Below are 12,169 nucleotides of genomic sequence, written 5' to 3'. Positions count from 1 at the left end.
AGTCATGTAAATAATGGCAATGCAGTTTGTGGTGTTTGAGACACATACCTATGACATCCTGCATCTGTAATGGTTGAATTCATGTATGTGGTGCATATTGATGTAATATACTTAGTTCTTATTTCAAAATGTCAAATATAAAAAAATGATAATATTAAGTTGACTGTTGTCTTTACTTCTCTTTAATCCAAATTTATTTTTATAAGTAGATGCAAATACTTCCCTATTTCATTATATCTTTAGGTGTAGTCATGCTTAGGTATTTACTTACATTTTCAAATGAATATTGCTTTATTAGAAATTACTTCCCTATGTTAACTCTTAATTATGTGTAGGTTGATTACCTGTGAATTTCATTTTAGCAGAGTAAAAAGGATATTCATTCTGATCCAGTTACGAACCATTGCTGTGGCCTAGAATATAAACTCCATGAGATCAAGGTCCTTTTGTTTCCCATTGTATTCCAGTTCCCAGAACAATATCCGCTACATAATAGATACTCAAACAAAAATTTTAAATAAATGATATTTCTTTATTTTAATGTAAAAATGTTTTAATTTATTCAAAATAGTTTGTCCTGTGTTTTCACACCTGAGCATACCATAATCCACAATCCCTCTCCATTGATACCCCAGTTTAATAAACACAGAAATTGCTAGTTTTTGTTTTTGTCTGACCGACTCATGACTATGGTAAATGAATATTTATCTCTGATTTATCTACTAGGAATTTATAGCCAAATTTGAGGCCAATTTCTAACAACTATAAAGAATGTAACGGTGAGTTATTTTATATTTCTACCTTTATTTTCTACTTATTATCTGGTAGTCTATAAATATATCATAAGTCACCTCAGCTTCTTTTTGGGAAGAGGAACTGTTTAGTTTTTTTGTTTTCTTTGTGTTGTTTTTTTTTTTTTTTTAAGAAATAAATTACACATCAACAAACGACAAGTGCTGGTAAGGATGTGAAGAAAAGGGAATCCTCATACACTGCTGGTGGGAATGCAAACTGGTGCAGCCTCTGTGGGAAACAGTATGGAGTTTCCTCAAAAAATTAAAAAATGGAACTCCTATTTGACCCAGTAATCCCACTTCTAGGAATATATCCTAAGAAATCAGAAACACTAATCAGAAAGAATATATGCACCCCTATGTTCATAGCAGTGCAATTTATAATAGCTAAGTGCCCATTAACAGCCTAAGTGCCCATTAGCAGAAGAGTGGATTAAAAAACTGTTGTACATCTGCACAATGGAATACTACACAGCTATAAAAAAGAAGGAACACTTACCATTTGCAACAGCACGGATGGACCTGGAGAGCATTATGCTAAGTGAAATAAGCCAGTCAAAGATAAATATCACATAATCTCACTCATTTGTGGAAAATAATGGACAACATAAAGTGATGAACAAAAATAGATCCAGGACATAGAAGCATGGAACAGATCATCAAACCTCAGAGGGAAGGCAGGGGGCGGGTGGGCAGGGGCAGGGGGGAAAGAGAGAAGATAGAGACCAACCAAAGAACTTGTATGCATATAAGCATAACCAATGGACACATACAGGCAATAGGGGGGTGATGGCCTGGTCTAGGGGACAGAGGTGGGCTAGGAGAGGTCAATGGGGGGGGGGGGGGGAAAGGGACATATGTAATACTTTGAACATTAAAGATTTTTTAAAAAGAAATAAATTACAATCCTTACTTTTGTAAAAGCAGCTTTCAAAGCTCTTTCACATTATCTTATTTGATTCTCAGAACTATTTGGAGATGTAAATCATGAATAACCCATTATTACTGTTCAGGAAGCTAAGCTTCAGAGAGGATAAGTGACTTACCCAGAGAAGTTAAGTGTCCCATTAAAACTTGCATTTGAACCTAGACCTTCTTCAGTGAAAACCTGGGAGTTTGGTTTGGTGTGGTTGTTTGATTGATTGGTTTTTACCAATACCTTCAGAAAGCAAAAAGGATAATTTTCAAATATAAAGTCAAATTTTGCATTTATATTTATGCAAACACACATTTCAGGAGAAGGGGGAAAAAGATAGAAATCTTTCATAAGTCTATCCAAATGCTCCTTCCCAGGAGTGAGTTTCATAAACATCACACATTTGAATTCTTTTCAACTATGGTTTGGCTTGTTATTTTTGTACTAGAGGCCTGGTGCATGAAAATTCATGCACTGGAGGGGGGTCCCTCAGCCCGGCCTGCCCCCTCTCACAGTCTGGGAGCCCTCAGGGGCGGGAGGCGACCGACGATCAGGGGAAGGTGATGCCTCCATCACACCTCTGCTGCTGCCACTGCCGGCAGTGCAAGCCTCGGCCGGCCCTGGTTACCTGAGCCTCGGGCAGCCCTCGGCAGCTGGGCAGCCGCCATCCAAAGCTTGCCTGTGCCTCGGGCTGGCCCTGGGCGGCTGGGGGGCTGAGGGGACTGGGGGACTCCGGAGGCAAGAGCGCAGAGCGGCCAGGCCCGCCTGGGGCCGGGCCTGGCCTTGCCACACACCTGCTGCCCTGGCAAGGCTGAGGGGACTGGGCACCAACCACCTTGTGACTGTGGGTGCCACCATCTTTGAGGGCATGACAATCAATCAGCATATTCCCTCCTTATTGGCTGTGGGCACTGCCATCTTTTAGGGTGTGACAGTCAATTAGCATATTCCCTCCTTATTGGCTGTGGGTGCCACCATCTTTGCTATGGTATGAGGGTCAATTAGCATATTCCCTTTTTATTAGATAGGATTAACTGGGATTGACTGCATATGCAGTATAAATTTAATCAGATGGCTACACCCCCAAGACAATTGAATTCTCAGTTCTATTTCAAATTATTAAAATTTATTACCACATCCTGAATGTAGCAATTATTAAACTTCATTTCCACCTTCCGAGTGTAGCAATTTTAATAAATTACTGTACATATTCTTATCTGGCATATTAAGAGTGAGACCATCAAGATCCTTAATGTAGCTTTCATTCAGCCTCAGAACATCTTTATAGAGTACGTGTTAGTACACTGAGAACTGGCAGTTGACTTATCACTAACTGACTTATCACCAGCCGACTTATCACTAACATCAGGAAATTTCAAGCTGTGGAGGAAAAAGCAACATAGACATCAAGTACATTATGGGGTTGGAAGCTGTATTTCTCAATCACACTGAGTAGGGAGTGGCTGGAAGTCATGCCTTCACTCTCAGGAGGATTCCTGGCTGCCACACTCAGTCCTTCTGCTGTCTGAAAGCTCTCCCAGCCGGTTGGATGTGTCATTTTGAAAGAACTCTGCTGAAACCTGATTGTTCTGCAACTACATTCAGTTGTGCTTGTTGGCATTTAAGCCATCGAGACCGTCTGTTTGCTGAGGTTCTTAAAAGTTGCAAATTCCATGACTTGATTTCCACTGCTATTGGTCTGTCCCAGCACCATTCTGTTGGAAAATGCCCCCCCCCACCACCCCGCATGTGCGTGCACACACACTCTCACACACACACACACACACACACACACACACACACACACACACACACACACCAGAACTTTTTGTATCAATACTATTCACTAGTAGAGATCATGTTCTTTAGGATGTGGGTAAAGAAGAAGGCATAAAAACATGTGGAAAATATAAAACCATACTATTTCATTGAAATGGTTTAATAATATTTTTATTTCAGTATTTAAGAAAATAAATACGTGCATTTACATCCATTTCATTTATTCAACATGTATGAGTACCTCCTATGTGTCAGACACTGTTCCAGTCACTAGAATATAGTAGATAAAATAAAAGCCCTTCTTTTCAGGAACTGACATCCCAGTAGGGAGGGAACAAACAACAAGTCAACTATGATACCTTTTTTTAAAAGCATATACACCAGGTGGTAATTGAGTGCTGGAAAGAAAAATAGAAAAAGAAAAAGTAGAGAGGAGGGACATGATAATTTGTCTCAGGTGGCAAAGGAGGATCCCTTTGATAACATTTGAGTAAACCATCTGCATGAAATAAAGGAGTAGCTGTCTGGGGGGAAACATTCTAAGTTGACGTGTGAATACCAGCCCATGTGAACGCCTGAGGTGGACACATGCCTGCCATGTCCAGGGAACATGGGAAAGAGGCCAGTGTTTGCTGAAGTGGAGTGAGTGAAAAGGAGAGTGGAGGAGGTGGGCTGGATACAGAGTAGAGAAGGGCTTATTAGGCTACATAGTGGGCCCTGGAATTTGCATTTTACTCTGAATTAGTTAAAAATGTATTAGAAAGTTTTCAGCAACAGAGTGTCCAGGCCTTAAATAGGATTTTTTAAGCATCACTTTGGCTGCTTTGTGGCTAATAGACTGGAATGGGCAGAGGAGTGCAAGGTGAGAGTGAAAGCAACCAGTCAGGAAGCTGTTGCAATACTCCAGTAGAGGGGTGTGTGTGTGGGGGGGGGGGGGGGGCGGGGAGGAGTTAATTTGGACCTACAGTGCTTGATACAAAGTGACAATCAACAAATATTTGCTGAACAAATTAATGAATAAGCAAGTGAAACTAAGCTTCTAAAGTTATTCATCTCTTAAAAATAAATGAGATTTATTCTATGTTTAAGTATATTTCTTATATATATGTACTCTACAATATAATAAGCTTCTTAGACTTTCAACTTAACCTATAAAATTTGCTTCTGAACCTAATGCTCTGTTATGTCTTATTGTTCAGTATTATTCATACTTGCTTCTCCCTTCTGATCTGGAAAGATACAATCCGCACTCTATACCTTGTGTTATAATCACTCACACACACACCTCCCTCCTGCCACCTTAACACTCACACCTTACAATGTGGGTAAAGAAGATTCTATGTTAGTATCATAAAATCTTCACCAAGGATACAGCTGAATAGATTCTCATCTTTGGGCATAAGTTCAGTTTCTGGTACATTATACTAGTACTCATGCCTCCTTGTTGCTATAGCAATGTATAATTCTCCATATCTAGGAAAGTGACCTGGTGGGGGAAAATGTTTTTTAACTAACATTGGTCTGGCCAAAGGATATAGGATAAATTAGAGGAGGAAGGTCTTGGAGGTAGGAAAGCCATTCAGAATGTAGTTAAATGAATACAGACAGGGAATTCCAAGAGCAGTGGAGCGTTGTGAAAATAGCTTAGACTCTTCTCTTGTGTCTCAGTTTCCTAACCAATAAAATGGAAATAATAGTGGTATCTGCTTCATAGGGTCATTGAAAGACTTAAGTGAGAATATACATTCAAATTTCTTAGCATTCTGCTTCCCTTGTATGGTAGGCAGAATTCTAAGATGGTCTCCAAGATTCCCGATGTACACACACTCTTCCACATATTCAATCAAATGCTAATCCAGCTACTGCTGTAAATGGCTTTTGCACGTGAAATTAAGGTCCCAACTCAGTTGACCTTACAATCAGGAGATTATCTACTAGTAAGTGGGCCTGACTTAATCACATGAGCCCTTAAGGAGGAACGAGTTTTCTCTGGCTGATTGCAGAAGTCAGAGATTTGAAGGGGAACTGAATTCTGCCACCCTGAATGAGCATGGAAGCAGATTGTCCCCAGGACTTCCAGAGGGGAACTCAGTTTGGTTGATGTCTTGATTTCAGCCTTCTGATATCTGACATTCTGAGCAGTGACCACATCACACCATGCCAGACTTCTGACCCACGGAAGTGTGAACAAGTAAATGGGTATTGTTCTTAATCACTAAGTTTATAGTAATTTCTTATGTAACAAAAGAAAACTGATAAAACTTGTATAAACAAACTCTCGATAAATGTTCGTTCTAGCTCCTATGTGGCTATAGAAGGGATAGAAGAAATGTTAATATTTAGTGAATATTGCCTAACCAAAGAACTTACATGCATATATGCATAGCACATGGACACAGACAATAGCATGGTGAAGGCTTGGTGAGGTGGGTGGGCTATAAGGACTCAATGGGAGGCGGGTACACCTGTATTACTTTAAACAATAAAGACAAATTTAAAAAAGAAATGAGGAAGAAAAAGCCATGGGTGTCCCTAAATATCGTCTGGGAGACTGGCAGAAAGATTGCACCACAATGTCTGGATAAACAAGAAGGAGCTGAGAGAAGGGACTTTACTATTCATAAAATTCAATTTATGTATTCTACCAATAGAGGTACCTAGAGATACTTAGATTCCATATTTGACTTATGCTTTGACTCTTTACCAGGAACTGCAAATATCTATGACACATACAGTTTTCCAAATTTCATGAGGTGAAACCTTGAAACTCCCACCTTGGAGGTTGGTATGCAAGAGAATGTCATCACCTTGAAAGTGAATCTAGCCGTCCACCTAGGATCCCCTGCTCCATATGACTTTGATATTAACTCCTCTTCTTGCCTGGGCATGTTAGGGGAAAATATATCATACTAGTATTTGAGAATTCACCCAACTCATTAGTCCTGTTCCTCATAAATGCCAAAGGCCAAAGAAAGTTGAGATTTGGACATGCAGCATTTGATTAACAGTGAAACATCCAAATAGAGATGACCATGGTTGAAAATATTAGATCAAGAGGGCAGGATAGAGTTTTGGAAGTTGACCCCTGCAGGTAAATGAGAACTTTGAGGAAGGAAGAATATATAGAGAGAAGAACAGAGGACTTGCTCTCTGCTTCACAGCTGAGCCGAGGCTTCTCTGCCCACGCCTGGCAATTCGCCTACTGCATTCCTCAGCCTGCCCTAGGCCAGTGACAGCTGAATTAGCAATTTGTCCCATTCTTGGTTCCCTTCCTAGAGGTTTAAACTCCAGCCATCGGTCAAAGACCTTCTCTTCTATTTTACTCTCAAAGGCACAAGATTCAAGTTTTTGCCTTAGCAGATTACAAATCAGTACATGTTACTGAACTTTCAGGTAGCTGACAAATAGTCAAACTATAAACTCCAGGATTAGTAGATCAGTTGTCTGGCCTATAGCACCTAAATTGAGTTTTAAGAAAAAATGTGAAGAATAGGATAAAATTATCTGCACTTTTAAAATATTCATCACAAAAGGTTCAGGAAACAACAATGTATTTACTACAGCCCCAAAGAATTCGATTTACAAAACAAAAGTGAAGGAAGGGGAGAATGTGCAGAACTTTTGGAAAACGCTATCTCACAGCCAGGCACTTGTAAGTAGTAAGGTGCCCAGGGCAGGGGTCGCTTCCTATGGGGCAAGATATTTAACAGGGAATGTCCTACTCTTGGAGGCAGCAGCAAAGAATCCTGGCAGCCAAGGCCCATGGACCACAAACAAACACAGGAGCCCAGAGGGCCCCAAGTGGGGCAGTGGTCAGCAGCGCTAAGTCAGAGCAGGATGAAAATGCGATTGTGAGGCCAAAGCAGCTGGGGAACAAGGCGGATCTGTGAGCCGGGCTTGGGCAGGGTGCCTGTACGTGTTGGGCTATCTTACAGGACTAACAAAGGCAACAATGGCTATTGTGTTCGCCTACAACACTGCCACTCTTGTTTTCCTTCAGAGCCAGTAACTGAAACTGGCTTGAATATGAAAAACAAAAATCATTTTAAGCATTTGTCCTTATTGATGATGCTTATGTGATATTTCATAATTTTCTTTTGTTTATTTCTAACACAGATCAGCTTTCTTTCAACTTTTTATTGTATTATAACATATACAGAGGAAAGCACACAGGTTATCAGTATAGGGTTTGGGAATTTTCACAAACTGAGCACATCCTTGTAACCAACATTCAGGCCAAGAAACAAAACATGACCAGCACCTGAGCAGACCTCCTCATGCCACCTCCAGTCTCAACCACCCCTCCCAAGCTTAACTGAAGCAGATCCTTTACTTGTAAGGAAAAAAAGAAAGAAGAAAAGGAAGAGTTTACCCCAGACCAAAGAGGGAACAGGAGCCAATTCACAAATTACCAGAAATTTAGTCCACATACAGTGTAACCCAAAAACCAACTATGAAAGGTGATGGGATGAAAGGATTTTCTTTAGAGGACCAAAAAACACAGCATTTGGTTTCAAGCTTGACTGGATATGTCATTGGTGGATTTTCCTTTCATTTCAGAGAGACTTTCTAGACATTTAAACCTGTTTGACTGCATTTTCTTAACTAGCTTTCTTTGTCGCTCCGGTTATTAACAATAGGGCAGCGCTTTGATTCTAGCTCCAATAAGGGATGAGGCGGGACAGTGGCTCTTCGGAGTGGTCCTCAGCCTGTCTACACACCAGAACCCTGGAGACTCTTAACAAAACATAGATGCAAGGCTGATGCCAGGTCTTCTGACAGTAGTCCCTTTGGGGAGAAGGGACAGAAGAGGAGGGATCACGGAAGTGCCATTATTACCAGATCCCCTCCCACAGCATGCTGTGGGCTGAAGGAGGGGTCCTGCGGGCCCTGCCAGGAAGCATCCTGAGGACCTAGGCAGCATCTTAGAAGGCAGTGCCTCTTGCCTGTTCTGTGCTTGAAGCTGAAGTTATCAGAAGGAGCATACTAAAGGAATGTAAGATAAAGGGCCATGAGGAGAGTCCAGTCAGATCTACAAATTCCGCCTGGTTAGTCGAGGAGAAATATAGAACCCAAGAAGATGGGAAGAAAGAAGGTACGATGAGCTAAGCGGCTGAGGCAGAGCTTGGAGTAACCTCAGAGCCACAGCACAAATAGCTAGAACCAAGTTTTGGGCAGAAGTTTCCAAAGAGACAGGGACTACAACACCATCTAGTAAGAATTCTTGCTCCCAAAATGCAGCTTAAACCTGACCTCAGGGTTGTTTTAACTACCAATTTATAAGAAATGAAGAGAGTAGGAGAATATAAGGGGTTGCAACCAGCAAAATCTGAGATGTGGGAGGTTCTGTGTATGACCAGGTGTGCGCAACTGCAAGGAAGGGGGAGGGGGGAGGATGGAGGGAGAACCAGTAAGAGATTTAAGAGACAAATCAACTAAGCACAGTGTGTGGACATTATTCGGAACATAATTCAACCAACTATAAAAATAACAAAAACTAAAAGCAATTAGACACTTGAAGTTAGAATACCAAATAGATATTTGAAGATAAACAGAAATTAGTGTTTAAAATTTTAGGTGTGATAATTGTATTTTAGTTATATTTTTAAAGACTCCTTAATGTTTTAGAGCAGTGTTTTCAGACTTCAGCATGCATCAGGATCACCTGGAAGATTTCTTGAAACACAGATTTCTGGGCCCTGCCCCCAGAGTTCCTAATTCTGCAGTATTTTATTGGGGAGTGAGATTTTCCATTTCTAACAAGCTAGATGCTGGGTACATGAAGGTCCATATTACTATTCTATTTTTGTTATGTTAGAAATTTCTATTTTAGAAATATTTCAGGATAAGGAAAAGGAAAAACTAGAAAAATCATTTGGCAATATCCAACATCCACTCCTGACTAAAAAAAATAAAATAAAATAAGCCCTGGCTGGTTTGGTTTAGTGGATAGAGCGTTGGCCAGGGGATTGAAGGGTCCCAGGTTTGATTTTGGTCAGGGCCACATGCCTGGGTTGCAGGCTCGATCCCCAGTGGGGGGCTTGCAGGAGCTCTCTCATCACTGATGTTTCTATCTCTCTATCCCTATCCCTTCCTCTCTGAAATCAATAAAAATATATTTTTTTAAAAAATAAAATAAAATAAAAACTCTCAACAAACAGGAATAGAACTTCTTCAACCTCATCATACTAACAAGAATCTATGAAAATCCTACAGCTAACATCAGATGTGATGGCAAAGACTGAAAACTTTCTCCCCAAAATCAGCAACAAGGATGTCTGCTCTCACCATTTCTATTTAACATTGTACTGGAGGTTTTAGCTACTGCAATGAGGCAGGAAAAGGAAATAAAAAGCATCCAGATTGGAAGGAATAAGTTAAACTACCTTTATTTGCAGACAACTGTCATCTATGTAGAAAATCTTATGAGGTCTACAAAATAGCTGCTAGAACTGATGGAAAAAGTTTTACAATACAGTGGCCACGGAGAGGGACTGAGCAGGGTAGGGGCTGGATGGCTGTCGGGGCAAGAGCGCTCTTTCTCTTTCTTCTCTACAGCCCGAGGAGCCTTTCCCCTTCTGAGCCTGCATCCTATCACAGCCTGGAGGCCCAGGTGGGTTGCTTTTCTTCCCTGACTGATGTTGGTACTGAATACTTATTCCTCGGTTAATCCTATTTCCACATGGAAAGACTTACCTTAAAGCAACTATTTTCAAATGTGTCTGTCACTTGGGGAGCTTGAAAAACTACTGATGCCTGGGTTCCACTTCCACAGATTGTGATGTAATTGTTCTGGGTCCGTGGCCGGCAAACTGCGGCTCGCGAGCCACATGCGGCTCTTTGGCCCCTTGAGTGTGGCTCTTCCACAAAATACCACGGCCTGAGCGAGTCTATTTTGAAGAACTGGCGTTAGAAGAAGTTTAAGTTTTAAAAATTTGGCTCTGAAAAGAAATTTCAATCGTTGTACTGTTGATATTTGGCTCTGTTGACTAATGAGTTTGCCGACCACTGTTCTGGGTTATGGTCTGGGCAGAGGATCCCAGTGATTCCAAAGAGGTTCTAGTTTGAGAACCACTACCTTAGAGTAATGTATCTTGCCTTGTAACTTCTCTGAACGGTGAGTTTCAGAAGTGAAACTGGGCAAGAATGGCTCAGGCCCTAAGGCTTTTTTTTGTGGGATCTGACTGCCTACAAAGTTTACCAAGTTTGTTTTACTACTCTGAGCCATAAATTTTATAATAACAGGCCCTGTGGCAAGGGGCAGAGCGAACAGGAGGTGGAAGAAGCCTGTGGTTGTCCAGAAGTGACTTCAGCAAGTTAAGTCTATTTAATTTAGGTATAAGGAAGTAACAGTGCCCCTGGCCAGATGGCTCAGTTGGTTAGAACATTGTCCTGATAGGCCAGGGTTGCAGGTTTGATCCCCAGTCAGGGCACTTACAGGAACCAACAAGCCCACTTAACCACTTATTCAACAGGCCTCAAGCCATCTCATAATTACGTATCACCTCAATTTGTATTTGAAAAAATGTCTAGCCTACAGAAAAGTTGAAAGAATAGTGCAAATACACCTATATGCCCTCCAAATACATTCATCAATTGTTAACATTGTGCTCTATTGCCATCTCTCTGTCTTGCTCTCTCTCTTTTGGGGGGCTGAAGGGTGGCTGAACCTCTATAGTTTAACAAGCATTTCCTAAGAACAAGAGCAGTTTTCTACTTAACCATGATACCATTTTACTCCCAGGAAGTTTAACAAATATACATTATTTAATATATGATCCATATTTATTTATTTTGTTAAGATATATTTTTATTGATTTCAGAGGGGAAGGGAGAGGGAGAGAGAGATAGAAACATCAATGATAAGAATCATTGATCAGCTGCCTTCTGCATGCCCCCTACTGGGGATCAAGCCCACAACCCCGGTCTGTGCCCTTGACCAGAATTGAACCTGGGACTCTTCAGTCCACAGGCTGACGCTCTATCTACTGAGCCAAACCAGCCAGGGCAATATATGATCCATATTTAAATTTCTCCAATTTACCATAAAACTTCCTTTATACCTATTTTAATAACTACACACTGCATAATTGTCTTGTCTCTTTACTCGCCATAATCTAGAATAATCTCCCTCCTTTTTATGAGACACTGACAAATTTGAAAAGACCAGACTGACTGTGTCATTGAACACCGTATGCTGTAATGATGCTTCCTTATGGTTAGACCATATTAAATATTTAGTAAGAATACTATGTTGATGATCTTGTGTGCTTCCGATCACATCACATCGGAAAGAACTTGTTTGTCCCATTATCTCTGGTGCTGAGTTTAATCTGTTGGTTATGGTGGTACCCATCAGATTTCTTCATTTAAGTGTATCTTTTTCTTTTATACTTAATAAATACTGTGACACTATGAAAACATATGAATATCCCATTTCCCAACAGTTTTTGTATCCATTATAATCTGTTATTATAATTGTGATTGCAAATAGGGATGTTTTAATTCTATCATTCCTTCTACATTTCTTTTTTGTTAATCCTCATCTGAGGATATTTTTCCATTGATTTTTAAAGAGTGGAAGGGAGGGGGAGAGACAGAGAGGGAAAGAGAGAAACATTGATGTGAGAGAGACACATGGATTGGTTGCTTCCTGCACATGCCCCAACCAGGACTGGGG

The sequence above is a fragment of the Cnephaeus nilssonii genome, assembly GCF_951640355.1.
Source record: "Cnephaeus nilssonii genome assembly, chromosome: 2".
NCBI classification, from domain to species: Eukaryota; Metazoa; Chordata; class Mammalia; order Chiroptera; family Vespertilionidae; genus Cnephaeus; species Cnephaeus nilssonii.
This window is presented reverse-complemented; position numbering follows the sequence as displayed.